The following is a 27,853-nucleotide window of genomic DNA, read 5'->3' on the forward strand; positions in this document are numbered from 1 at the left end:
GCAGACTCATCTATTCCTTCACCGAGCATGTCTGTCTATAAAGTCCTGAAATTTTCTTAAGGCTTGTCCGTCCTTGCAATAGACGGAAAATCCCGAAAATCCTGACTCTGAATCTTCATCTAAGGTATAGAAACTTTTGAAATGGGATCAGCTGAGATTTCTATCTGTTTATCAGTAGACCTAATTCCTTCTATACCTAAATCGTGGTCTGAAGATCCTCCAGGCAGAGTGTGCAGGGAAGGAGCTCTGAGGAACCAGCCTTCTAAGTACAAGGAGATTCTGATGTTTCAGTGAAGAAAACCTGCTACATTGGCAATCATCCTTGTGAAAATCTTTGTTAGGGCGCTGATGCCAGTGCATCTTGCGCCCTGAGCTACCTCCACGTCTTGACTTCCAATATCTTGAAGCCTGGCGCCCTGGCGTCCAATGCCTTGACGCTTGGCGTCTTGGGTTCATTGGACGCTTGTCGTCATGATGTTTCACTCCTAGATGCTTGACGCCACTGCATCCAGCGTCTAGAGTTTCATTCACTATGTTCAGCGTCTTAAACTTCTGGATGTCTAGAAGCTTTAGTTGGACGTCTATTATCCTTCTTCTCTTTGCCTGGTTGTCACGCTTGTACCAGGGAAGACAAAGTCCGCTGCATATTTTATATTAAAGCTATATGTGGGGCTTCCTGCTGTTGGGGACAGGTTGGGGAAGCCTCAGCTACGGCAATTATTTCCTCCTCATAGTCAATAATGGATCGTGGAGAGGGTTCAGCAGACGCAGTACCAATCCTAAGGAGGAAGAGGAGGATGTCGAAAAGGCAGCACAGAGTCCGTTACGCTCTTGCAGCCTGGTATCCTGACTGAACAGGACTGTCTACGTTTGTTCTTAGTAGGAAAGCTACCCCTGGGGCTGGAAGGGAAGAGCCCGGGCTGCTCCAGTGGCTACAACCTGAAGTCTATGAAGTTTTATCATGGCGTCCCTCAATATTGGGTAACTTGCTCTTGAGAGATCTCGACTCCAGAGCCAGACGTCATCCCCGTCTGCTAAGGCTGAAACAAAGAGACCGAAACTGGAAAAACTTTCCCGTGGACGAACTTCAGAAAAATTCTTGGAGTTGGTGCATGGGGATGTAAAAATACGCATCCTGAGGTCCAGTGAGGCCATCCAGTCATGCTGTCCGACCGCTGCTAGAACCGATTTTGTCGTTTCAATAGCGACCTTTGTTTATTGCACAGAAAAGTTGAGTGCAATCACGTCTAACACCGGTCTCTAACCCCCCAAGCATTTGGGGATCAGGAATAACCGAATGTAGAATCATGGGGAATTCGGATCTTGAACTCTCTGTCTGGTCTCCTTTTGCAACATCATAGACACTTGTTGCTATAAAGCCTTTGCCTTTGTTCTGTTGTTGCATTTGGCAGAAAAGTCTAATTGTCTTGTTAGTATAGGGGGCCTCCTCAGGCTGGACAGTCTGGCTCCTACCTCAGTCTGCAGGAAAAGAAAGGCAGGTTCTCTTTCTTCCCAGTGTAGAGCCTCTTCTCGTTGCCATTCATCTACCCGCCCTAGAGGAACCTCTATCGGAGGGCCGACCACTAAAGGCTGAGATACCTGAAACACAGGAGCCTCAGCCTTACTCTTTTAGCGATGAAAGTCGTTGGTAGGACTTTTCTTGCTGTTTTTAGATATTAAATCTTACGTGGTTTTCTGGGCCAAGGATGAAAAGTCCTCTTTACCAAATCTTGAGAGAAGAGGTGAGAGGAAAAAGGGTATAAATCAGTTCTGATTTTGATTGGACGTGACCCCATTAGCCAGGAAAGAGCAAAGCAAAGATGGGTTCTTTTTCTTCAGGATTCCCGCTGAGAAAGATGCAGTAGATTCGTTGGAACTATATCCGAGTCCTTTATCCATACACGACATCAGATATATGAGTTATTAGGTGTCAGTCGTGTTGAATAATTCCATCTTCCTTCCTGGGAAGGGGCAGGTATTTCGAGGCCTAACGATTCTCTAGTTTGATACTAAAAGCTAGACCTTGAGCTAGTTTGGTTGGAGGAAAAACAAAGGCTGTCTTTCATTGTTTCTCCTTGAAAGTATCCATTCTTCGTAAATGCTGCCCTCTTAGACATAACCGCAAGAAGTAAATTCTGAAGGTGGGGAATGAGGAGCAGTCAGGTTAAATTTCTCTGGAAAAAAATTTCCGAAAATCGTTTCATAAGTCTTTTCAAGTCTGGTGAAAGCTGATGGCCTTTATATTGTCTTCGTCGGAAATCTCTACAATAGGATTCACAGGAGAATGCAAGATATTATCGTTTCTCTTTCCGATTTTCAAGACGAAGTAGAGACGTCTTTCAAAATATCATCTTGGCGCCTGGCGTCCAGTCTCTTGACGCCTGGCGTGTTGGCATCCATTTTCTTAAAGCTTAATGTCTTGGCGTCCAGCTTAATGACGCCTGACATCCTGGTGTCTAACTTCTCGACACTTGATGTCCTGGAGTCCAGCTTCTTTACGCCTGGCGTCCTGGCGTCAGTTTCTCGGCGCCTGGCGCCCTGGCGCCCAGCTTCTTGAAGCCCGACGCCCTGGCGTCCAGCTCGGCGCGAAGTCCTGGAGTCCAGCCTCTTGACGCTTGGGATGTCCTGGCGCCCAGTTTCTCGACGCCTGACGCCCTGGCGTCCAGCTTGAAGCCCGGCGTCCTGGCGTCCAGCCCGACGCCGATGCCCTGGCGTCAACTTGACGCCTGACTCCCTCCTGAGTCCTGGCGCCCAGACTTCTAACATTCGTTGTCCCGCCAAACCTAGAGGTTACTTGAGAACTGGCGCCTGTGCGACATCGGTCAAAAGTTTCCTCCGGTTGACGTACAGCAACTGGTGGACGAAAAAACACTTTAACCTCGCCTTTCCTGGCGGGTGAGCGCCCTGGGAAGCGTCAACAGGTACGCTCGAGGGGACGACCCTTTCGGTAACTAAAGCCTCTCGCCTCCCTTCGTCTTTCGACATTCCTTCTCACAGGGGTTGGTGAGCTTGGAAGAGGTCCAGGACTAGGAGCGCAACAGGACCGAGCGGCCGCACCCTCCACTGCACTTGCACTAACAACATATTAACACTTTTATTTTTAGATCTCTTATTGTCGATCACATATTATCCCTGTCTTCTGAGAGGGATTTTACCTGTTAGGGCAGGGTCTGAATGGCCGCCAACAAAAACATGAAGTGTTGGGTCCTTACCTGTTTCAGTAGGGGTTCAGAGACTACCACTACGGGAGAAGGGTCAATAGGATAGTTAGCAAGGGAAAAGAATTAACTATTCCCGGTTATATCAAGAAGAGTGAGATACAGTACTCTTGGCTCTTCTGAGCCGGTCTTCCATTCCCGTTCTTCAGACATACTGAGTGGGGATCCAAGGAGACTATAGCAAGCCGCTTGCATCCCCATACACATTTTCACACTGATGAAGATAGATATGTTATAAGAAAATCCAAAAGCGAACAAGCGAAAGCCAAGCCAAAGTGTACTTCACCAAAATAAGTTTAACGAAAAACACAGGCTACGAGCGAAATTCCATCGATGTTACCGACACAGCGGCAGGGAAGATCTGAGGAATAGTTGGAATGGTTCCAGGTACCTGGGTAGAGGCGCAGGTGGTTCACCTGACTACCGATCGGCGATTGTCGCGAGTTTTTGAAATTCTGCCGTGACGTCAGGGACTTAAGCTATATATATAACTACCAGGGAAGTTAGATGTTTAAAAATAGTGGGTTTAACTTTTACAAGCTCATTATTGTTAGTATTAGAAGTATGGGACCCTCTTACAGCTCCCTTTGAAGGATTTATCATAAGAGTGGAAATCTGCAGTAATATTTAGTAAAAAGTTTGACAGTTATAAGTAAGAAGAGACCAAAGGAAAGGATAAAAATAAAAAGGCTGAAAGCACTGTACTGTTTACCTAGTGGAAGGGATGCTGCAATGACACTTATATAGCACCTACATTGTATAACACATGAGGCATATTGTAAATTGTACCCCCTTTTTGGGGCAAGGACATTATAAGACAGGGTTGTTTTGACTATGTACACCACTTTCCTTTTACAGGGTTAGATGTAAGTTCGAGTGCTCTCAGCTCTATTCTATCATGTGCATTCTCTGCTTGAACTTCTATCAGATATAGTTCTTCAACTATCACCCCCTTTTCCATGAGGTTCTGAGCTTCCGACAGGTTATTTATCTACACTTCCATATACAGGCAGTCCCCGGGTTACGACGGGCTCTGCTTACGATGTTCCGAGCTTACGACGCTCTTCAAATATATTCATCAAAAATTATTTCCCAGGTTACAACACGTTTTGGGTTTAAGACGCCGATCCGACAGGAGAAATATGGCTCCAAAAAGGGCAGAATGGTCAAAATTTGGAGGTTTTTTGATGAAAAACTCAATAAAAATGCCCTTTACATTGTTACAAACACCCAATTGATTAAAAGTAAGGTTTTCTTATGATTTTCAACAATATTTCGGGTTACGACGTTTTTCAGCTTACTACGCGGAACCCCCGTCGTAAACCAGGGACTGCCTGTATAGTATTTTTCTGATCAACTTGCCTCATCCCTTCTTATCAGACATCCAAACCACCTCAGTCTTTGAGATCTTAGTCTTGTCCAAATTTCTAACGCCACACCTACCTTCCAATTCTTTATTTGTAATGTAATCTTTCCAGTGTACTAGGGCCCATGGATCTTAACATCCTACAGTCACAACTTTTAAAAACATATTGCTGTAAAGACCTTACCAAAGGAATACTGGTCAAATGACAAAAAAATTTGGACAACATTGATTCTGTCCTTGTCAGTATCCATTCAGGGTTACGATTGAACTTGTAATTTTTTATTTTAGTATTGGTGGAAATTACCAAGAAGGGCACTCTGTGTAGATGGTCAAGTATTAAAAGCTGAACCATAAGAAATTTAAGAAGCATTTAAAAGACTGAAGAGTGGAATGGAGAATGAGGACTGGAAACCACTTTGAAAAATGGTTTATACTAATTGGATAAAGCACAAAAGAGAATGGGCATGTGATGCTGCAGAGGAAGAACAATACTCTTCTTATGCTTGGTTGTATAATGGTTACCATTACACAGCAATAAAGAAAGGTAGTTTCAAGATAAACTCAACAGCAAACAAATGGTACCACCAAACTGCTTCTGCTAATATCATTGTGAATAGAAATGTGTTAAACTTTCTGACTAAAACAGTAATATATATTAACTGTTTGTACCACATAAAAGAGTATGGTATTAGAATAGCTGTTGAAACTCATTTATTTTTGTAAATAACAAAGACGAAACTTATTCAAATGTGCATTTTTGAAAGCTTTTGTGGAAATCATGGGAAACAAGATTCAGGGGAGCACATGTAGTTCATGTGACAACTGAGAATGTCATGTAGGACAGTTATCAGCAGCAATTGCCATTCCAGAACTATGGAAGCCATACCTAGACAACGCAGATTGTACTGGTTCCCTAACTGTCTGTCTGTTTCAGGTCAGTGGCACAACCAATTACAGGTATTACCACCAAAAGGTGATTGGGTAACTAGGTATATAATTGCATTTACTTCAAATCATAATTTCCTGATAGTTGCTTACTAATATAACTTTTTTTTTTCCTTTTAGGTACCTATGCACCTACCGTTTGAATTTACAACATGCAGAAATGATACTAAGTTGCCTCCAAAGAACTGGGAATTGGAATGGACTCCCTTCAGCTGCAGAATTTCGAAAAGCATACAAAAGACTGATACAGAGAGCTAGTCTCATATGCAACAATACAGCTTTTACAAATGATTTTGAAGGGGAAAACATTACAGTCAGTCAAGGAACTATTTACCTATATAGAAATGATTTGAAAGACCAAAACCTTGATTTTAATGTTATTTTCAATATATCTTGTCTGAGTGCTGATTATGGGTCAGATACAATGTCAAGAGCAAAATTCATTTCTAGTTATGTGGCTAGAAAATTAGCATGCTCTGAATGCACTGAAATATTACTGGATGATCAATATGGTAGCATTTTTAGGAGTGCTGTAACTGGCAAAATTCACATCATTCCATCCATGTATGTTTTAAAACTAATAAGATTATGTGAGAAAACTTTGAAAATACATATGCTCCAGTCTCATTCATTTGAACTTGAAGACTTTGTTATTTTAATTTTTGGTGAATATTCACAACTCAATGAAGATCTAGGTATAAAAAAGACTTCTGTAATCCATTACGTAGAAGAACCTCACCATGTTATATGCTTGACAAAGGTTATCATTCGTACCTTCATGCACTTTAGTCGGAAGGTTTTCACAAGATTTAATTGAAATACATCTGTTTTTTCCAGCAGATGTTGTTAACATTGTAATTAATTTCATATTTTTGTAATATGATTTTAATAAATACTGTAATAAGGTACAAAGTTTTGGTAAATTTACGATTGTTATTTTTTTTACCAGACGTTCATTGCTACCAGTACCATCACCACTAGTTTGGTGGGCAGTCAGACAGTCAGCATCAGTGTTTGAGTAATGTAAAGGAATGCTTGTCCTCTTCACATTAGTAAATTACCATTTAACATACTGAAAAATGGAGGTTTGATAAATACAAAAAGGGAATATGGTTCAACCATTAAAATTTGATGGTCAAGGCCTGGCTTGTATCATGAGGATGAGAGAGAGAGTGGAAGTGACCTGTCTTAAGAAATCCAAGGAGTAATGGCTAAAATTATATCCTAAAGCACCCCAGCCTAATAGAGTTGAAGCAAATCTACAGTGGGTGTGATGGCTGAAGAAGGGCAGTGAGTGTGAAGAGCCTCCTCGGATATGTCAACAATACTGTAATAGATCCGAAGAGTTCAATTTCCTCAAACATCATTTTGAATGGGAGGGAGGCTGGATACATAGAGACAAGGAAACTGACATAAGACAATAAAATACCAAACAAAACTGCATCAGTAGCATCTCATGATATTAAGTAAGATTAAGAATGAATTTCTGAAGTGTTTAAAGGAAAGGAGTGTGATTAGTGAAGAGTGTAATACAGTAAACCCCCCATATTTGAGGTCTCACTATTCGTGGATTTCTCTGTGGAACGTATATACCCATTATTTGTGGAAAATTCACTGTACTTTTCACTGAGAAATATTCACTAATTACTGTATTATCATATCATTTTCATGACTAAATGCACTTTTTGTGATAAAATATTAAAATAATCAGGTATAAGCATTTTTAGAGGTTTTTTTTTGTGTTTAAACTATCAAAGTAGGCAGTTCTAAGTGTTTTTAGAGGGGTTTTAAGTATTCGTGGATTTTAGCTATTCGTGGGGGGTTGCAGTACGCATCCCCTGCGAATACGGGGGGTTTACTGTAAATGGAATGGATAGGTGAATAACTGAATGAATAAGACCAGATGTAACCTTTAAAGGAGGTCATTGATGTAAACGAGTCGGGAAGGTCACTGATGTAAACGAGTGGGGGCCTAACTCCAAAGGAGCACGTACTATAAGAGCTCAAATCTCAAAAGATGGATGATTCAAGGATTAAGGAACAACAGCTTGTGGTGAATTTTAAAGACTGGCAGTATGATCAAAGAAACATTCACCAGACCAATTAATCCTGGGATTTCTAACTTGTACAGAGAAAAAATAAGGCAAGTGGTAGCTGAGCAGCTTAAAATGCTACCAGGTACTGTAGTTATAAATTCTTTATAAGTATACATATAAAGGAAAGACAATTTCATATGGAACAGTCAAGAACTTACATTAGCTCTATACTCAACACCATCTTAAAGGGATCAGTTGAAAATTACATCACTGTATAAGACATGCTTGATATGCAGTTTTCCAGATATCAACAAAATCATCAGATATGAGTGGAATCATTGCTGAAGCTTTAGCAAAATCTTGGAATGACTGCTGAAGCTTTAGCAAAGTCTAAGTTGAAAAAAAATCCTCATTAGTGTTCATTTGAAAAGGGCTATTATAGATGAACATCACAAAAAATGGGAATAATGCCAACCACTTTCTTATTTAACTCGAAACACTTCTCAAAATGGTGGATAAAACAAAAAGGCACACTACCACAGTTCTTGCCATTCCTCAGCAATGCTCTACCAGTGTAAACAAAAAGTACAATCACCTATATATATTGTAATAATGAGAAATTACCCTGATAGAAAATACAGTAGTTTCACAAACTTATTCTTGCCATTCCTCAGCAATGCTCCACCATTGTAAATAAAAAGTACAATCACCAATTATCCTGATGGAAAATACTATTAGTTTTTAATGTACTATAAGGCAAGTTAAAAAATTTTGTTTGAAAAATAATCCTAATAAATTAATATCCCTATTTAAATTACAAACAATGATAGTATGCTTTACAAGTACCAGTATACAAAAAGGACAAAGATGGACATAATTACACTGAACACCTGACTAAAAAGAAATTATCTTCATAATGAAAATGTGTTGGAACTAACATGGTGTCAGCTTTTATGTGAACTGATATAAATTATACCCACCAATGCTCTTCCCCTTTGCTGACATATGCAGATGAAGGTTTTCTCTTTGCTTGCATGAAAGTAAATATTTCCAAGCTGGAGCACCAGTTTACTGATTGAGGCAAGTATGCCAAAACGACATGGGTATCATCAAAGGCAAATAATCCAAAGCCAATGAAAGATCTGTATACTTCTGATTTTAAAAGGACTTCTCAAAGTCTGAAAAAGCATAAAACATTAATTAATGCCTAAAATAGAAAAAGCATAAAACATTAATTAATGCCTAAAATAAAGGTAAACTTTTGGAGTACAGAAAGTAGTTCTTGAAGAAATTTCTTAATCCACAAAAATCTTCATCATTCACAGATTAAACATTAGTCAACCATCACCTGATCATCTATCTGCTCTGTTCTTGAAACAAGCTCACAACATATCATATAGGTAAACAAAATGCTGGGAAACAAAAGAACAAATACCAGATGTAGCAATAAAATATGTGAGAGCTGGATTTTAGCCTAAAATCTGGTTTGGACCAAAGCCCCAGAAATGTCTCCACAAAGGCTAATTTAATATGACATGAATAAGATTTTACATTGACCAACAGGAATCACAGATGATTACATCAAGTCTCAGTTTTGCTGAAACAAAACATTAAAATATAACCAATCTAATGGACTACTAAGTTTGACCATACAGTAAATATGTACAAAAGCTAAGACCTCCTCATGTATTACACAGAATACACAATCATATTAATTACCAATTACAGGTCTTGAAATTTTTATAATCTGAAGGGCAAACTGCACAAACAAGACAATCTTAATTAAAGTCGCGGAAATTAACCACAAACAAAAGCATTACTGTATACATTACTGTGCTTGATAGATGGAATAAAGCCCATGATGGTGTCCTGGTCCTAGAGACTTTCTTTTGGACACTAATGAAGGATGGTACAGATTCCACATTAATCAGTAAGACCATCATCCAAAATATTCTCCATTCATTACAGTACAATAAACTGAAAAAAAAAGAAAAAAGAACACAGTCAGTATACAACTTCTCAAAATACCACACCTAATTGTGTTCACCTGATATAACCTGTTCTTATCATGAGATGAATTCTGAATGATACATTAAGGAAAATTTACATTCCAGGACCTGAAATTTGTCCTAATAATTATTGTACCCATACAGTATACTGTACCAGTATACAGTTTGGAATATTATGAAACCTGAATGCCTTATACCCAGTTTCATATACAGTATTCTGCATTGCCTTGTGAACAATGGCATAAGATATTTGAGTAAAACAGCTTGTAGGAGGTGCTTCTATGCCATAATGAGGTTTTCCTTTGTAGAACGTAATTCTTTGGACTAAAATTTCATTAATAAATTTCTTTAGAATAAAACCAATAAAAATCCAAAATATAAAGTATCCAATAAAAGCATAATTAATAGTACCAAATTCTATTACATATCCAGTTTTCATTTGCTTTTTATATGTGAATAACAAAAAGTGCTTTCATCTTAGAGGCTTTTCTTCTGCATGATAAAACATGAATATTCATATACCAACAATGATAAAACATGAATGCAGTATTTGTATATAAAAAAAATTAAAATAAGTTTATTTTTTTTAATCCAAATCAATCAACTTAAAATAGTTTGCCCGGAGTCAGTGGCTCCTTTCAGACAATCTCCAAAAGAACCATCCAGGTATTCTGAAAATTGATGGGTGTGTATTAAAAGAAGGCATTTGAAAAAAAAATTAATTTTTTACATAACTACAATTTACAAATTACATGAATAGCTATCAAGTGGGTAGGGTTCTTTCTGTATCAAAATGAGATCTGACTAGGGTGCTGAGGCATGTGACCAAAATGCGAGCAATTAGAAAAACAGGACCTTTGCACTTTCTGTTTTTTTTTTAATCTTCACGCAATAACCCTTATGGACAGAGAAAACAGACCCAAGAGGTGCTCCAAAGGGATATCAACTGGCAAAGGGATTCAAGTTAAAGGAAAGGTGATGAATAATCACCATAAATATGAGGGAGGAGAAAATAAAACCAAACAACCTGAATTCAGATGTCAGCAGAAAGCAGGCTTGAATTTGTTCATCACTTAAACATTTGGAGATCAGAAGACTCCACAGCTACACTGCAAACAATTCCAAATTTCAGCTGTGGCCAAGATAAAACTCCTAGCAAACTCAGTACTGTAGTATTGGACCTGATACTTGAAAATGTCACACTGTCTACAGCAGCAGCCTGCCCAATGTTACAAACAAAAACAGCTAGGCCAGGTAAAGAAGAGTGCAGAGGATGTTTGTCATTGTAGTACGTACACTTTATGCGACAAAAATAATGAACTCACTTTATATCTATGCCACAAGTCAATATTAAGAATTGGCAAAATAAACTTGACCAATGACATGTCTCCATCCATGAGTTTGAGATGCAAGTCAGCACCTGAAGACTACACTGGAGAACAGTACTCCCAACAAGGAAGAAAAAAGTTTAAAAATTTGGAAACATCAGCTTCACTATTTAAGATGTGATAACATTTCCTTAAGATACCAACTTTTTGAGAAACAGAGGAAGCAATATCACATAATGCTTCTCAACAGTCAATTTCTTATCAAAAGGTACACCTAAAATCTTCAGAGAATCACTGACACTTAAAACTTTACCTTCATATGTAAATAAAGATGCAAAGGCAAAAGTGTTCTGGATTGACCATCATACTTGGAGTTTTAGAACAGTTAAGCTTCATGCCCCAAAGCCTATCCCACTCATGAATACCAGCCAGATCTCCATTCAAGGATTCTGCAACCACAGACCTAAGGAGTGAAGAAGGAACAACAGCTGGAAGAGTGGCATTATCGGCATATGCAATCAGTGTGTTTTCCAGACCTTGCCACATGTCACTAGTACAGATAAATAGCAAACGTCCAAGAATACTTCCTTAGGGAACCCTGAAATGACATTACTAACGGTACTATACTGGCCATCAGCAAATACCCTTTAGATTCTGCCTATTAAAAATTCATTAGAAATATTAAGATAAAATCCACTACTTATCAATAATCTCAGCTTGCAGATAAATGATTTAAACTCACATATACAAAGGCTGTATTAAAATCTAAATCAACCATACATGCCCCTGCACCTTCATCATGAATGGTAGGTACTGAAATGAGTGCATCATAGTAAAAAGGCCTTTACAAACCCAAACTGTAATGCTGGGGTAATGCTGGGGCAGCTTCTCAAAAACCTTAGATAAAACAAGTAGTTGAAATCAGCCTATATTCTGAAGGGCGCAAGGACAGACTTAGTCCCTTAGGCAATGCAGCTATGTTTCCCCTCCTCCAAACAGAAGTTAAACTTGCAAGTTCACCTAACTTTCGGAAAATAATAGTAATCTTAGGGGGAATGAAAGCAAATTTCTCTAGCTCTGATGACCACTGAACACAAATTAAGCTCTAGAAAGTATGACTGAGGCAACACAAAAGACTCACCAAACGGTTTGTTCAAAAGACTTGGAGCAAAAGTTTTGCCTTCTGTTTAGTTCAATATAAAACAGTTCCATCAGCTCACGAGGAGGTATGCAAGAATCAATTCCAAAGTGATAACTTGAAATTTAAGTTTAACATAATTCACCAGCGGGACATAAGCACCAATGACCCCAAGTACTATGACCTGGCAGGATTGAATATGGGTTAATACAATGAAAAATAAAAAGATTGGCCCCACCCCTTTCTCTTAAAAATTAATGAAACTTAGATTGCAACAACAGGGTCAATGGAATCTATATTTACTGAACTGTGGATTAAATCTCTCAGCTAAAAATGACAAGTCATAGACAGAGATCATCAGGAAGCAATATTAATGAAGAATTAGCATCCATATTCCATTTAAAAGCCAGATAGGTGACAAGAAAATATAGCGTATTGCTAGGTATGGCTTTCCTGGAGTGAACGTGAATGAATAATAATATTGTGAAACTGTATTCAGAGGGGATATGATTGTTGGAAATATATTACCAGGCTTCCAACAAATAATTAAGTATGCTTGAGAAAAATAAAATGGAAGTGAAAAGACACTGTTAGAATATGTCAGTACAGTACTGTACAGAACAGATGGAAGAACATGCTGATAGGGGTAATGGTAAGAAGAGGAGTGGATGGAGGTATGCATGATCATTAGTATTTGTTTGAATAAAAAGATAAATGGACAGAAATTTCAGTTTGTGAGAAAGGGGTGAAAATGTGACTACTGTATATATAAATATATAATGAAGAGAAGTGAGTTTGATACGAAGGAAACAAAAATAGCATATAATAAGGAAAGGATTAACAATGGGCTGGGGTCACAGACAATGAAGTAGAAGGGTATATGAGTATGAAAAATTTCAAGATGGGATCACATATAATCAGCTGGGAGTTTTTGTTTATAAAGGAGTGAAGGACATGGGGATTGATAACTGCACGAGTGATGAAATTAAGTGTTTATTAGGGGAAAAGGATACTTGGAAATGCAGTAGCAAGGCAAAAGGAGATGATCTCACAGTAGGATACAAGAGGATGAATACAGTAATCAAGACCAAAATAAGTTGATGTATGCATTACATTTAAAAAATTTAAGGGTAAATCAGACAAATACAAAAAAAATGTTCTGTGGGGATAAAAATACAACAAGAAATGTTAATGAGCATTATTTCTCTGAATGAATAAAAGCTGCAAAGGGAGATGCAGAGTTGCCGTGAATGAAGGATTTTTCAAAAAGAGTGGCAGATCCGAAAGGAGAGGGTGGAAATGCTTGTAAAAACGACTACTGAGGATGTAGGGAGGGCAATTAGGAAGCTGAAGAATGAAAAAAGAACCAGCAGTTGGTGACATTACGAGAAAGATACTGCAATGCTAAAGTATTTTACACTGAGGGAAATGTTTCATAGCAAAACGGTGAGAAATATAATGACATAACATTACTTAGTAAAGTAGACAGGGAAGGTGAATGAGAAACTGGACTGAGAAAGTAAGCAGCATAGCAGTGTGGCTCCAGGCAAGGAAGAGGCTATGTATCAAAATAATATGTCGCAGGGTACCAAGGCAATGATAAGTTCCTATGATGAAAGCAGAGCATCACCTGAGCTGATTTATTATGACGAAACTGGCAGACATGCAATATGGTGTTGAGGATGTATGGTGTAGAAAACAATTTGTTTAGAGCAATTAAAACTTTTTATGTTAACAGGGAAGCATTTGTTGAAACTGAGACAGGTAAGGGACTGGTTTGGTGTACATGCGGGATCGAGATAAGGGTGCATTATAACTATCTTAACAGACAGAGTGATAAGTCAGAGAAAGGGCAGGAAATGTAAGTAAAAGGCTGTGGGGATAAGAAAAAGGGCCTAAAGTGGTATGGGGTGGCTGGTGATTGAATATGATACAATGAAGATCATAATAAAGAAGAGAAAATACATACAGGGGTGAAGAGTTTGAAAATGCTCACAAAAGATATTCAAAACTGAATCTGAATTGGGTTATGAGAATAAATTAATAGAAAGCAGGAATATAGATTTATGTATATCATGGACGGTGAAAGAGTAGAATTAGTAGATTTATACATATATTTAGGAGTTAATATAAAGGCAATGGTTGGATAAGAGAAGAGGCAAGTCACGAAATTGATAAATCAAGGATGAGAGGAGGGTGTTTGGAGAAGATATGGAAGAAAAAAGGAATGTCAGTGAAAGCCACGTATGGAGGGACTGTTGAGCCAACTCTCCTTTAAGGAAATGAGGTGTGGATGGTGAATGTGAACGAAGAAAAATTTAATAGTAGACGCTTTTGAGAAGAAACTGTTTGTGTTGTATTGTAGAGAGAAATAAGTGGACATTATGAAAAATGTAGATGAGAAGCAACTGATAAAAAGGTTTATGTAAGTGAATATATGGTAGAAAATGTTTTGGGATGGTTTGGTCATGAGGGAATTATGGAGAAGAATAGGTTGTTGAAAAACAAATAATTCAAGAGAATTGGAAGAAGGAAAAGGTTGCCTACAGAGTCCTAGATAAATGGGATGAAGAGGTTCTGGAATGGAAGGCCATTAATGTCCACAAAACCAAGGGAGTTCATACAAGTAAAAGAGTTGAAAGACACAGTTTGTGTAGGGGTTATATATGCTGCTAATGAGAGTTTTAAGGTTGAAAAGGTGACTGTGGCATTCACTATTGGGACCCCCCTCTTGGAGAGGTGTACTAAATACCAAAGCACTTCTTTCACCCTTTGTTTCCTGTATCATCCTGACCTGCTGTCATTTTGACATAACACCCATCCCAGCAATTTGTCGACTACATTATATATATATATATATATATATATATATATATATATATATATATATATATATATATATATATATAAAATTTATATACATACATGTGTGCTTGCGTATAAAGTCAAAAGAAAATTATTATTGGTAATATCCTGAACCACTCAAAATTTAGTTGGTGATAAAATATATTTAATATGTTAAGGTTAAAATACTGTATTATAGCTCTCTTATCTTTATTCCTTTAGGGAGAATCTTGGCTGTAATATTTTAGGATTAGGATATTACCTTGTTTTTAGTAAGTTGTAGGATTCCTAATTCTTTTTCTTTCCTTCGATGTTTCTTTTCAGGTTATTTCGATTTTCCCTTGTATGGAATTTAGGGAAAATGAAAATGTAAATAACACCAGACTCCCACCAACAACTTGAGAAAAACATATAGTATGAAAATCATGCGTGTATGTGTGTGTCCCTTTTTTTATGGCTCATATAAGGTCCCCGAAGTATACCTATTCGTCACTTAAAGAGAAATCTTCACGGGGCATTTAAGAGGGATTTGATATATGTCAGTGTGAGGGCGAGACGTCAGGCCGGCCCAACGGAACGTAACGACTCTATGCGATTTCATCTCTCGATCATTTTTACTAAATACATCAGATATTTACGACCCATAAATCTCTGCCGGTATCAAAGGCACGAAGAGAGCAAGACCAAATGACATGTGTTACACTCCTCCCCCTTATTCATTATGATGATTGCTAATGTTGATGGCAGAGTCTGTAGGGAGTGACATCCCTCATTCAGATGCCTTTTTATTATGTTTCTTTCCTTTTTCATGTAAGATTATCAAAAGCATTTATTTCTTTTAAACATAAATTAATAATCCATGCCTTATGAAAAACTTTAAATTACTAAAACCTCTAACTCGACTCCTTTTTCTTCGTTCATTTTCTACAAAAGTACTTCATCAAATGAATTCACTCTGGCTTCCTCGTGCGTACATTATGAGCAATATAACAAAAATGATTTCTCCCTGTACTCTTTTTACGCAGGGGAGCTCTGTCATCATTACTCTTTTGGGTCCTCATAACCACGCTCTTTTAAGATAGTGCCCCCCTTAAAATACGCCGTCAATATTCATCAACCCTCTCTTCAAAACAGAATTTCTTTGTTATGCGCTGAGTTCACTCTTGGTTTTAGGAGCATGAGACTTTATGGGCATTAAGAGGATACCACTGAAATGTACCCGTCCTTGGATATATGATTTCGTCTTTTCTCGACAATACAGGCAATGAGATATTACAGGTTTTTATTTATTTTTTCTTTTTTACATGAAGGAAGACGTGTTCAGCAGTAGTACCGTACTGACGTAGACGTCAGAATGAGAAATTATTTTCTATCATTTCTATCTTTTCTGACAGCGAGGCACGCCTAACATGAAAGTAACGACACTGATTAACGACGTCAAAAGGTCTAAAATGAGCAAAAACAGAATTGGCCCACCCCTCCATTATAGGTTTCCCCCTCCTCACCATCCGCCCTTTTCATACTGATCTTCTGACCCATATTCATCCTCTGGTTTCAGGTTCCTTCAAGGATTTCGAAACAAAATGAACCTTGTCAATGAAGCATGGAAGCAGCATTAAAAATTAATCTTTCTACACATCTCGACAGACACAGATAAAACTAATCCAAATGTAATCTTTTGGACATACAGAAACACGTCACTGAAGAACACTTGTCTTGGAAAAACCCAAAAATCTCACTTAACTTTTAGCGATCTCTGGGTCAAGCGAACATATTTTGAGTTGTCAACTCCTGAGGCCTTTACGAAAAGTGTGTGGAAAAGTCTGGCATTTATGGACGCACAGCTTAGAAATTGAAAAGTTTGTTATACTACTTCTTGTTTTTTTTTAAATATATCTTCTTTGGACCCTTTTTTTCCATTCTTTTCCAAATATGGTCGACCTATTCTGTGGAAGCTCGTTTTCGCTTGGTAGAGGAATGTGTCCACATGATGAATAATTTCGGAAACTAGTAAGTGTTTGTTTGAAAGTGTTTGCAAGAGGAGAAAGATGCGAGTAGGCATCAATAAGGTTATGAGGTTAAACAGAAGCCAGGAAGATGATGCAATGAATGGATGGTGGAAGAATAAAAGTAGTCGATGTTGGCAGGATGAGAGTAAAAGAATGAGTGTACATCATTTCTGGCAACAACAGATCTGTTTTCGAATGATTCTGTCTTTCTGCCTCCGAATCATAAAACACATTATAATATTTGAATGTTTATAAATAATCAAGGAGGTCTCTATAAAAGGGATGCAAACTACATAATGACCAACCCATGGCTACAACATAAATAGTCATGCTAAAATGACCTGACCTACTTACCTTCAACTGGGTCAGAGGGGTCAAGGCTCAAAGATTTTCTCGGGTCATCGCCTCCTTATTTGTGCGTTAAGTGATCGTCTCGTCCATTTTTTCATCATCCTGACGTATTCTGGATAGTAGCCTATTAAGCAGATGTACTCCTAGTTCAATTTTAATTTTCGGATTTTGTCCCTGGCATTTCACACCAGCGCAGCGATCTGAAACACAGTGGGGAAAAAGGCCACTTAGGTGCTGAATGCGTATTACATCATATGAAACTAGCAACGATTTTTTTTAATAAACTGAGTAACGATTTATTATTTTGTAAATTCCGTTATGAACAATCACGAGGGAATTTATAAAAGCCCGAACGTGGGATTTGGTATACTTATGTACGTGCCATAAGGAACAGAGGAAATGATCTGATAATCAAACATAAACGCAAACGTAACAAAATGAAAAGACGTCGATATTACGGGAAACCTAATCGAATATCAGCCTAGTAGAAAACACCAACCTAATAGGAAAAAATATGACGATAAAAACGCTTTGCACTACAAAAAACAATCTACAAAGATTTTCTCTGGCAGCTGGCGTTTTCGAAACCCATCTCCGAAACAGCATTTGTAAATAACAGCGGCTGTAGTGCGGCTAACATCATTTTTGAAGATCCTTTTTGTGCAGCTGCCGCTGTAAATGTAATAAAGACACACGGCTCTTATGAATAAAACACGCCCACAAACACACGTCGGTTCCTTTGTCCCAACGGTTTTCTGTCTTTATTTCATATCCAAATATACTTCTCTCTCTCTCTCTCTCTCTCTCTCCTATTATTTTTTTTCGAGATATTGTGACATATTTTCAATCAAGACAAAAGCAACTTCTGATGAAAATAATACATTTCGTCGCCATGCGAAAACTGTTGCGCAAATGCCGTGTTATTTGGTTTGAATGAAATATTTATTAGAAAATTTTTTTCACCAAGTTTGAAGTCTCCGCGAAAGACAAAACTCCCATATTGGAAAACTTTTTATCCTCAATAAGTCAGCAATCAAAAATTGAACAAATGATTCGTAAACATTTGGGACTATGATTTAGTGACGTCATGGCCCAACAATTAATTTTTCATGATGTAGACACAATATCTTAAGCATATTATTTCAATCAATATGTTCCAAGGGCTTCAAACCCATAAATTCCATATCTGACAGTGGGCCAGATAAGAAAAAATAACTATATATAACAGACGAAATAGGAAAAATTTACCTTATGAAAAATTAACATGAGCTAAACAATTGGGAACCAAAAAGAAAATTATCTAAACGCACAAAACACAAGAATTTACCAAATGTACAAAGAAGTATCGTTAAAAAGTAAAAAATAATTTTTTTATAATTAAAAGTATATGTCCAATGTACAAATTCATATCATGATATTTGCGGGAAAATTTGGAAAACTTGGCTATGATAGTTAAGCATGCTTAAATGCTTCATGCAAAAAACCAGTACCACAAATACTAGTACTTCTATTCAGTACATCGTACTAAAGATAAAGCAACCAGATTAGGAAAGGCTAAATCAATTTTTAAACGAAGCAAACAAAAAGAGGGGACAGTGAGTCCACTCGAGTGCACCCTCTACAGAGGAATAAGGATTAGAGAATGACATGCGGTACGCGTACAGTCAGTCTGAAAACCTGATGACCCAACACTGGGCTGCCAATACATCTCTACAGCTCTTCATCCTCACCGCTATCCCTAAGTTAAGGGTTCAGTTGACTTAATGCGTTTTAATCAACTACTTCTATCGAAAGCTCTTCCTCTGGTGAACAGCTGTCTTCTTCCAATACATCTCAAAAACTACTTTCTTCAATTATGATTACGGTAGGGTTGCCATATCTGAACAGTCAAAATACAGGACGCTTTGAACCGCCCGCCCCCCCTTCCCTAATAACAAAAAATGCAGTTTGTATGATCTATCACTGATGTGCACGCGTGTGTGTTTATGATAAAATAATAAAAAAAAACTTCCCTTAACATAAGAAATACCGAAAACCGTGCAATAACCATTTACTCTTCTTTTATTTTGCCACAACACTGCTGATATGAATAAAGTGTACACTTACAAGAGAAAAAAAATCAGATTTTAGCAACGTTAGCTAACAGTGAATATAGCTATAGCAGCCGAGTTGGTAACGCTTGACAGATTGTTGTTGTTGTCGTCGTCATTGTTTTTTTATTTTATTTATTTATTCATTTTTTTATTTGTATAAAAGCTGAAATTCCGGACATTTGTAGAAATTTTAAAATTTACCCCGGACGAGGATTTTGACACCTAAATGCAGGACATATCCGGGAAAATCCGGACGTATGGCAACCCTAGGCTGAACTGACCAGACGGCGATCATGTCGAAAAACACGATCAGCTGAGGAAGTTTCAACTTCTATTGTATGTTAAAACCAGGAGCGATTGTGCAGTCCTAGAACAGTAACCGAGATACTGATAACAGTCCTTTGTCGCTTAGATTGAAGTCGTTAACGATTACCGTTACTGTTTACGACAAGGAAGTTTTAGTTGCATTATATGGCATATCTAATCGATAGAATATTGTCGTGCAATCAAGGATGAAGGCATATGTGGTAAAATGACGATTTCACTGATACTCGAAATATTTTCAACTGATATAGTTCTTCATATAATCCATAGCCATGCGTAACACAAACAATATCAAACTCTTAAATTTGCCCGTAGCTAACTTGCGTCAATTTGAGTTGTAACATCTAGATTTCCGAATTTGGGAATTGCCTGCTTTCTTCATGTTCTCATTAAACATCACTACGTCCATGAACAAATCTTTGATTTGCTTCACCAGTAAGGCAAACAGTAGCAAAGTAACAAGAATGCGATCAATTCTACCTTTAATGAGCGAATTAAGAATAACTACTTTTATGTAAATGACACAAGAAATACAGCCTCTTCCTCCTTCAGTCTGTTGCTTAAGAAAATGTTGTGGAACAGATCTCAAACAAAATGCTTTGGTTTGATTCATATGAGCCATCAGCGAGTTTAATAAATACTTCTACATTTTCAGAAGAGCAAATTTTGTGATACCAAAAGCTCATTTTATATAAATCCCTTGTCGGCTACTCCAAGCTCAATTAAAGAAAATTACAGTTAAAACTATGTGTATACATCTATAATCTCTCATTATCCGTAGATGATGCAGCCTGCCAACCTCTCGCTCTCTCTCTCTCTCTTTCTCTCCTCTAAGTCATATATCCCCGAGTTTATTTTCATTTTAGCGTTTAGTGTCTGAGAGGCTCACCTCACGAAGTAGGAATGCAACAAACAACTTAAAACGTCGTTCAGCTGATGCCCAGTGAATCCTTAGACAAACAACAGATCTGATCTAGGGCACGATAGTGACACACACAAAGTAATAAAAGAGCAACTCTGCCGCAAATTAAATCTTATAAGGTCCGCCACTGGACCTCTTGACTCTACACACGTGGGGACGAATAAATATTAGCCATAAGGGAGACTCTTTTACGAAGCAAGTCCACTGACTTGCCAGTGTAACAGATCCTTTCGAGTATCAACGAGTACTTGATCTAAAGGCACATTCTATTGCAAAACAGCGTAAGATCTGACATCAACTGAAATTTGTCCTATCCAAAGAGAATACGTACACAAACATTACTACTGTGACAAATGTTATCAATTTCTTCAGTGCTCTAGTAAACATTCCCTTGAAAAAATGGCTATTAATGAGAAATTTAAAATTTACTCCCCCAAAAACTTAATTCTGTCGACGGTGTCATCTGTAGGTAAAATCTCTGTAGGACAGGCTGAAGCGTTATCAGGACGTCCATTTACTGATGAATTATTAGGTGTCGTCAGGCAGATGATGCGTCCATTACGCGAATCTATCAATGCATTTGCAGGTTATTTCAAGCATTCAACTCCAAGCACGACAGCCATTTAAGCGAGGCACCAGGCCATATCGTGTGACGCTGGTGATAGGTTAAAGGCAGGTGCCGCAATACCCATCGGATCTGCCAAGAGAGAGAGAGAGAGAGAGAGAGAGAGAGAGAGAGAGAGAGAGAGAGAGAGAGGAAAAAACAAAAAGAGGACGATCCTTATGAAGCTGTCAGTGGACCTTGGCATTTGCACACGAAAGATATTAGGGTAAATATTATAAGGCACCTACACGCATGCACTGGTGTAGGAGAATAGGTGAGGAATGTGTGTGGCTTTTTTTGCGCGTGCTACCGAGCTTTTAAATGACGTGGAGGGTCCATTAAAAGATTTTTTTGCCCATGTGTGTTTGACGTCTTGAAAGAAGAGCGGTTTACAAACAAACATTCGACGGGGAGGATTTAATGAAAGGCAAGCTTGTTTACGCCATTTTCTATTCTAAATAATCGCTATTTCCTATGTGCCTTCGCCTCGCATGTCGACATACCGAATGTGCTTTCGACGGAAATCTTAATTAAAATAGAAAACGTTCCTTAAAACATATTAATTAAAAGCAAACATTTATTCACTCAACTTCCTAGCCACAATTACCGTTTTCTATGCACCAGTTTAGAATGTCAGCATACGTCTAACATTTTCAGATATAAAAGAATATGCGTAACGGGATTGCAACTCATGTTATGTTAATTAATTCTACAAGGTTCGAGTGCGCCCTACATACCTTGCTGACATTCAGATCTCGAAGTCACTACTCATCTTTGATACTTAATCATATCTTCAACATACAAGTGGAACTAAAATCATCACTAAATTTAGTCGTGATATAGCTAAGCGAATATAATAACTTGCCTATGTAGGCCAAGGAATTAACAAAAAAAAAAAATATCAACATACAAAGTGACAAACACACGAGGAAGTGAAGAAACTTAATACCTAGAATGGCATATTCTTATATGGGCGTATGAGTGAGAGTGCGCGCGTGAGTGTGAGTGTGTGTGTGAGCTCATTTATGTAAAATAATGCAAACACGTTTTGTTTCTAAACCCCGTTCCATTGCAAACCCAATTCCTCCTTTTCGTAAATCATATTTCCAGCCAGCCTTAAGCCTACTCCGTCATATGATAACGATTCAACCCTACGGAAATCCCTCTTTCCCATTATAAGCGCCCCCTCTCTCTCTCTCTCTCTCTCTCTCTCTCTCTCTCTCTCTCTCTCTCTCTCCGGTTTTCTACCTCCCTCGAACCTACCGATATTATATATGGGATCCCTCCTGAGACTGACAAAAACCTTTTGAAATTATAGAGACTTATGCCACTTATCCATCGCACAAAGCTTGTTCAACTACGAAACTAGAGATCTGTCTCCAGCGTTTTTTATCGTTCGACTTGTCTATGAAAGCATATTACATAAAATGCTTTTAACATAACAAAAACGTAGATCATACAATGCTTTTGACGTTACAAAAACGTAGATCATGAAATCTCTGCCTAAAGGAATTCCATTTATTTCATAAAAAAAAAAGATGCAAATCCCCGAGATAAACCATTCACTGTTGAACAAAAAAAGATATTTGTTTATAGGAATGCAAGAAGATGAGAGAGAGAGAGAGAGAGAGAGAGAGAGAGAGAGAGAGAGAGAGAGAGAGAGAGAGAGAGAGAGAGAACAACTTTTCAACGGCAGGAAAACACAATACATTTCCCTTGTGCAGTCAGTATGTATTTCAGCTCAATCAATCAAGCACCAAAATACTAAAAGACAAAAACAGTTTTCGATTTCACTCGTGACGAGTTACGAGAAGGGAAAATACTTTGGCTCCTGATCAAACATTCCAGTTCTGAGGACGATGATCACGCAAAACCACTCTCTAGTTTTTTCTTCAGCAAGCACATGACGCCGTGTTAAAGCGTTTAGTTGCAAAGACGAACTTCTTGACCTTTTTACACCTGACTATTCATCAACGTACAAACTAATACCTGAAAAGGTTCAAGCAAAAGACAAATTATGATGCTCTGCAACCTTAAGATAGTCTGAAGAGTAAACGCAAATAGTGGGGAATTTGCTCGAGAGATATTTCATTTGCAAAGCCATCATGTTCTGTAAGATAGATTCGCGGTGGTTTTATCTTTAGCTGAGGCTCGGAAAACCTCCACATGAAAGATGGGAGGGAGGAAGGCTAAATCACTGCCGTCAGGGGAAGCAGAACGAGAGGATCTGGAGGGAAAATCAATAATTTTCGAGGTGGAAAAATGAACGTGAGAGTAACAAATCGCTCAGAAACGTTAAGCAACAAAGCCAAGACAAGAAGCATTTGTAGCGATGGTCGCAGTCAGAAGATGAAAGCTGAAACTCAACTTCCTGAGACTGATTGGTTTATGAGAACTGGTTTCGCAACGGCTTTGGTCTTCGGTTCCTGGAAAGAGAAAATATTTGAAAGAAAGTGACTCCAAAAATGAAATACTGAAAACTCCGACTTTAATCAGGACGATACCAGGAGGCCATGATGTGATAGAAGACCACCACTTAACTCAACAGGGCAGGAAGAGTGCCTTGTTACTTTTCAGGAAAGTTACTGGAAACTTTCAAAGCACTTCTGTGATGACCTTGGTGAGGTCTGGATCGCATTTTAAAAGCAAACTTGTTTATAAAACACAAGAATGTTGTAAAATGTGAAACTGTGGGATGTGTTTCAAAACCTCAAACATTACTTTTTAAAAATCTAATTTTCTATTATGGAGTGTTTTAATAAAGGTCTAAAAGGAAAACATGATGAGTGGTGTCTAGCCAGCCTCTTAAAGAAGGGGAGTTATAGAATGAGAAAAAAACCTGAACTATCTGGTAATCGGAGAGAGAGAGAGAGAGAGAGAGAGAGAGAGAGAGAGAGAGAGAGAGAGAGAGAGAGAGAGAGAGAGAGAGAGAGAGATTTGCAATTCTTTGTCAATGAGCAACAGTCATTTATTCTATGGCAGATTGCCAAACTTGGCGCTGATGGCAAGACGGCAACAAGATACAACCATCAGTCAATCATATTTGATTTTATTCCTTTCATAAGAGATTACAGACGCCCCCAACCCCCCTTCAAAAAAAAAAAAAAAAAAAAAAAAAAAAAAAAAAAAAAAAGACGGATGTAAGCGACATTATCGAAACCTATAGGTTATTTCCTACTGGTTATCCTTTGAGGTTTCGACTCATCAATCACGCACCGACAAGGGGGTCCCATGCCAGTCATAACAGCTCGGAAGTTTATGGTTTACGACCACGACTCGAGTCAGGAGTCGTACCATAAAGCATTCCATGTGGACTTCAGATAATAAAATGATCCCGGGAGCCAAGAATTTAATGGACCCACCACGCCGTCAAATAAACATTAATTTGAATCCTGATATGTCATCCACTTTGCTCTCGCGACACGATTGAAGGCTTCGCTTCCCATCTGACAGCTAGCGTGAGAGCGAAGGAAAAGAAAAATCTCACCCTCTATCAGAAGAAGAATCCGTGATGTGAGGCCGCGTGATCAACAACCGCCGAATTGCTCGTTGAACTCAATACACCAGTGGAAGTGGCATGTTCGCCGTCTCTCAGAGCCAAGCTTTGAATCTCCACAACGCCTGCGTAATATGAAATAAGTTGCAATTCCTCTCACTAAAGGCACTACCAGCCTTCATTTGCTGACAGTGATAATCTAAGTTATAACATCGACTAGGTGTGTATGACATTTCTTCGATACATAGGTACAGAAATGGCTCTCTAAACTTTCCCGTGCCAACACAGCTCTTCAAGCTGCATTACACAACGAGAAAAAACACTTCAAGCAGATGAGCTCAAAGTATCTTGCCTACAAACACGCTTAGATAACGCTATCCCCTGCGGCTGCTCCTTGCCTTAATGCACATAAGAGATATCAAACATCTTAAAAGGACCGAGTACACTTTGCTCGGTTGCTGAGCTCCTCTAAATGCCACTGATATCTGTTGATTTCATTTAGAACTTAATTTTACATAAGGCACAGAACCACGTGCTTGAAGTTGATTCATTACTTTTCCATATTGTGCTGCGGGGCTGCTTTCCCTATTGAGGCTCTTGGGCTGGTAGCCTTCCGCTTTTCCAAGTAGGGCTGCAAATTCAGTCGTAATAATATAACAATAATATTCACATTCCAGCCATTAGCGAGATGGAATGAAAATTGAAGAGTACAGCTCCATTGCTCCTAAAAAAAATATTGTTACGGAAATTTCATAGTGTAAACATGCTCACAACAATATCCCAAAGTGCAACAACCACTCAGCATGCTAAAAAAAAAACAATGTAAAACATTAAAAGCCCGAGGAACACTATTTTCTTAAAATTCCGAATGCTTGCTTTACCACAGTAGTAGCTATTTGCGTTCTATATTCAACAATACATTTGCAAAGGTCTTTGTGGTTCATAGTAAAGTTAATTATAACCTAAAGTAAAAACAATTAAATACTGTTAAAAAAGTTCTTCTTAATCACGTCAACTGTAAAGGATTTCACTGACCACAAAACCAGTCTCTCAAGGCAAAACGAAATGTGTAGGCTTTCTCATTTTCGTAATTTCGACGTTTTGCTAAAATTTACTAAATGTAAGAGTTTGGACCACCTTTGTATATACCAAGAAGAGATGCATCAAACGGCTGCCCTACTTGAACTGAAGTTGCATGTTGCTGACACTGACAAAATAAGTAATTGAAGTGGATAGATTTAAGCCATATTAAAATCATCAAGGTTTGCTGTTCTCTATACTGAAAACATACTCAACGAGCTTCAGGCCTAAGAACCAGTTTCTTTAGATTCTGAGAAAACTCACTTTTTCCTCTTTAATTTTCAATTATCAAATTTAAATAAGGGATATTTCTAAATTAAATAGAATATTTTTTTCACGCTTGAGTACTAAATTCCTCATATTCTTCATGCTGTTTACTCTGTCAACAGACTGGTATGTTACTGACTTATGAAGAATCTTGGAGAACTGCCAAAAGTCGGTCGGTCGAATCACATCGAGGGAGTCTGGTAGTTCGTCTTGTTCAAGATTTAAGGACAGTTTCTAAATAAAAAGCAAGAAAAGTAAGAATTGTAGTGGTATGACTTATCAGACATTTGTATTAGTCATTTATAACCACAATGCCAGAGTACATGCCGCCAATGTTGATGTTCGTCAACACATTAACGAAAATTAAAATCGAAGGTATGAAAACTACGAATTATAGTAAGTGAACTGATTAATGACAAAATGCTACCAATTAAAGTCTTGCAAAACATGGGGACAAGGGAAATTGTTATAAAGGGGGTGCAAATATACCGCATTTCTCTAAGGTACAAAACACTCTAACACTGTCACATTAACTGTAATTTGTGGTAGCATGATATTAGAGTGAATTAAATGGTACAGGGTAGCAACACAGAGTAGCAAATTTGAGTAACACTAACGAAAAAAAAGTAAAAAATAAACACGCCAAACTGTCAAGGGGATTTTTTGAAATCCTCATTACCTGCCAACACACACCATGAAATCCTAGTTTACATATCTTTTAGAAATATTAAAGACTTTGCATAAAATGGTACCAAGGAAAAGGTGAACAAATATTATCAAAACCGGAAAATATGGAATAGCATTTTCTTTTCAATGTTCAGATATTACTGCAAAACTAACGTTAGCATCTGATCTTGCAAATAAACTTGAGTCTAAACTTTTATCAGCAAAGAGACTTAGATTTATTATCGACCCTTTAATCTTTTAGCAATATTCAAAAGCACAAACGTTGTCATAAAAATTGTGGATATACTGTACAAGGAAATTATATCAATCGACTTCAAAGGCGACTATGTACTTGAAAAACTGAACCACTTGGAGTTTAAAACTTCTCACTTGATTCTATTCAGTTCACTTTCGGAATGAAACTGGGAAATGAAAAACAAGAAAATAAAAATAAACTCCATTTCCTTCTCGTGCTTACTCGGGTGTCAAACTAAAAACAACTTTCAAATTAAAGGAGACCATTTTATTACCCACAGATTCTCTAAAGGTGTCCCTTTGTTTGCACCAAAGCTGTTTACCCTGATGAAGAACAACATACAAACACCTTTGGTGAAGTCTGCGTCGTTCTTTATGAAATATGAGCACTGCCTCCAAACGTCTACTTGGCCTCTCTCTCTCTCTCTCTCTCTCTCACGGAAAGACACAGGAAGAATCTGCCCTCTGAATCCCAATCCCACAAACATGGCTGGGATGTCATAATATATCAGGGCATAAACGTCCTCTAAGCCATCTGATTGGAGGAGTAGTTTATGTTGTTGATAATAGCGGCTAAAAGCCGAGATAGAAAGGGAGAGGGCACGCATGCACGTCACTCGTGAAGGGTGCGTTTTGAGAGAGAGAGAGAGAGAGAGAGAGAGAGAGAGAGAGAGAGAGAGAGAGAGAGAGAGAGAGAAAATTTCTGTATATCTGTGAAGTACGATAATGATGTATACTCAAGAGATATTCGTCCCTGCTTTCAAGCGTTTAGGAATGAGGGGGGGGCGCTTTTGCATGTGTGGGTCTTTCTTAGTATCATCGCGACAAACAATTACTTACTGTTTAGTTTAAAATGCAAGTATGTGCACGTGTGTTTGCTTATTGTACGGTTTCAAAATGGC

General features: G+C 38.0%; 1 long non-coding RNA gene across 6 annotated transcripts in view; it reads right to left on the bottom strand.

The window, feature by feature from the left end:
• The window catches only part of LOC136847427 (uncharacterized), a 475,998-nt gene that overhangs the window by 8,757 nt on the left and 439,388 nt on the right, over positions 1–27,853 (bottom strand). For 4 of the 6 annotated variants that reach the window (XR_010855744.1, XR_010855742.1, XR_010855748.1 and 1 more), the window contains 3 exons: positions 17,248–17,444; positions 9,398–9,542; positions 8,546–8,743 (listed from right to left, as the gene is read on the bottom strand). This is a non-coding gene — a long non-coding RNA (uncharacterized lncRNA). Of the gene's footprint in view, positions 1–8,545; positions 8,744–9,397; positions 9,543–17,247; positions 17,445–24,674; positions 26,788–27,853 lie in introns of those variants that run through there. The other 2 variants (XR_010855746.1, XR_010855745.1) reach the window with 2 other exon arrangements.

The sequence above is a fragment of the Macrobrachium rosenbergii genome, chromosome 2 (genome assembly GCF_040412425.1).
Source record: "Macrobrachium rosenbergii isolate ZJJX-2024 chromosome 2, ASM4041242v1, whole genome shotgun sequence".
Taxonomy (NCBI): Eukaryota; Metazoa; Arthropoda; class Malacostraca; order Decapoda; family Palaemonidae; genus Macrobrachium; species Macrobrachium rosenbergii.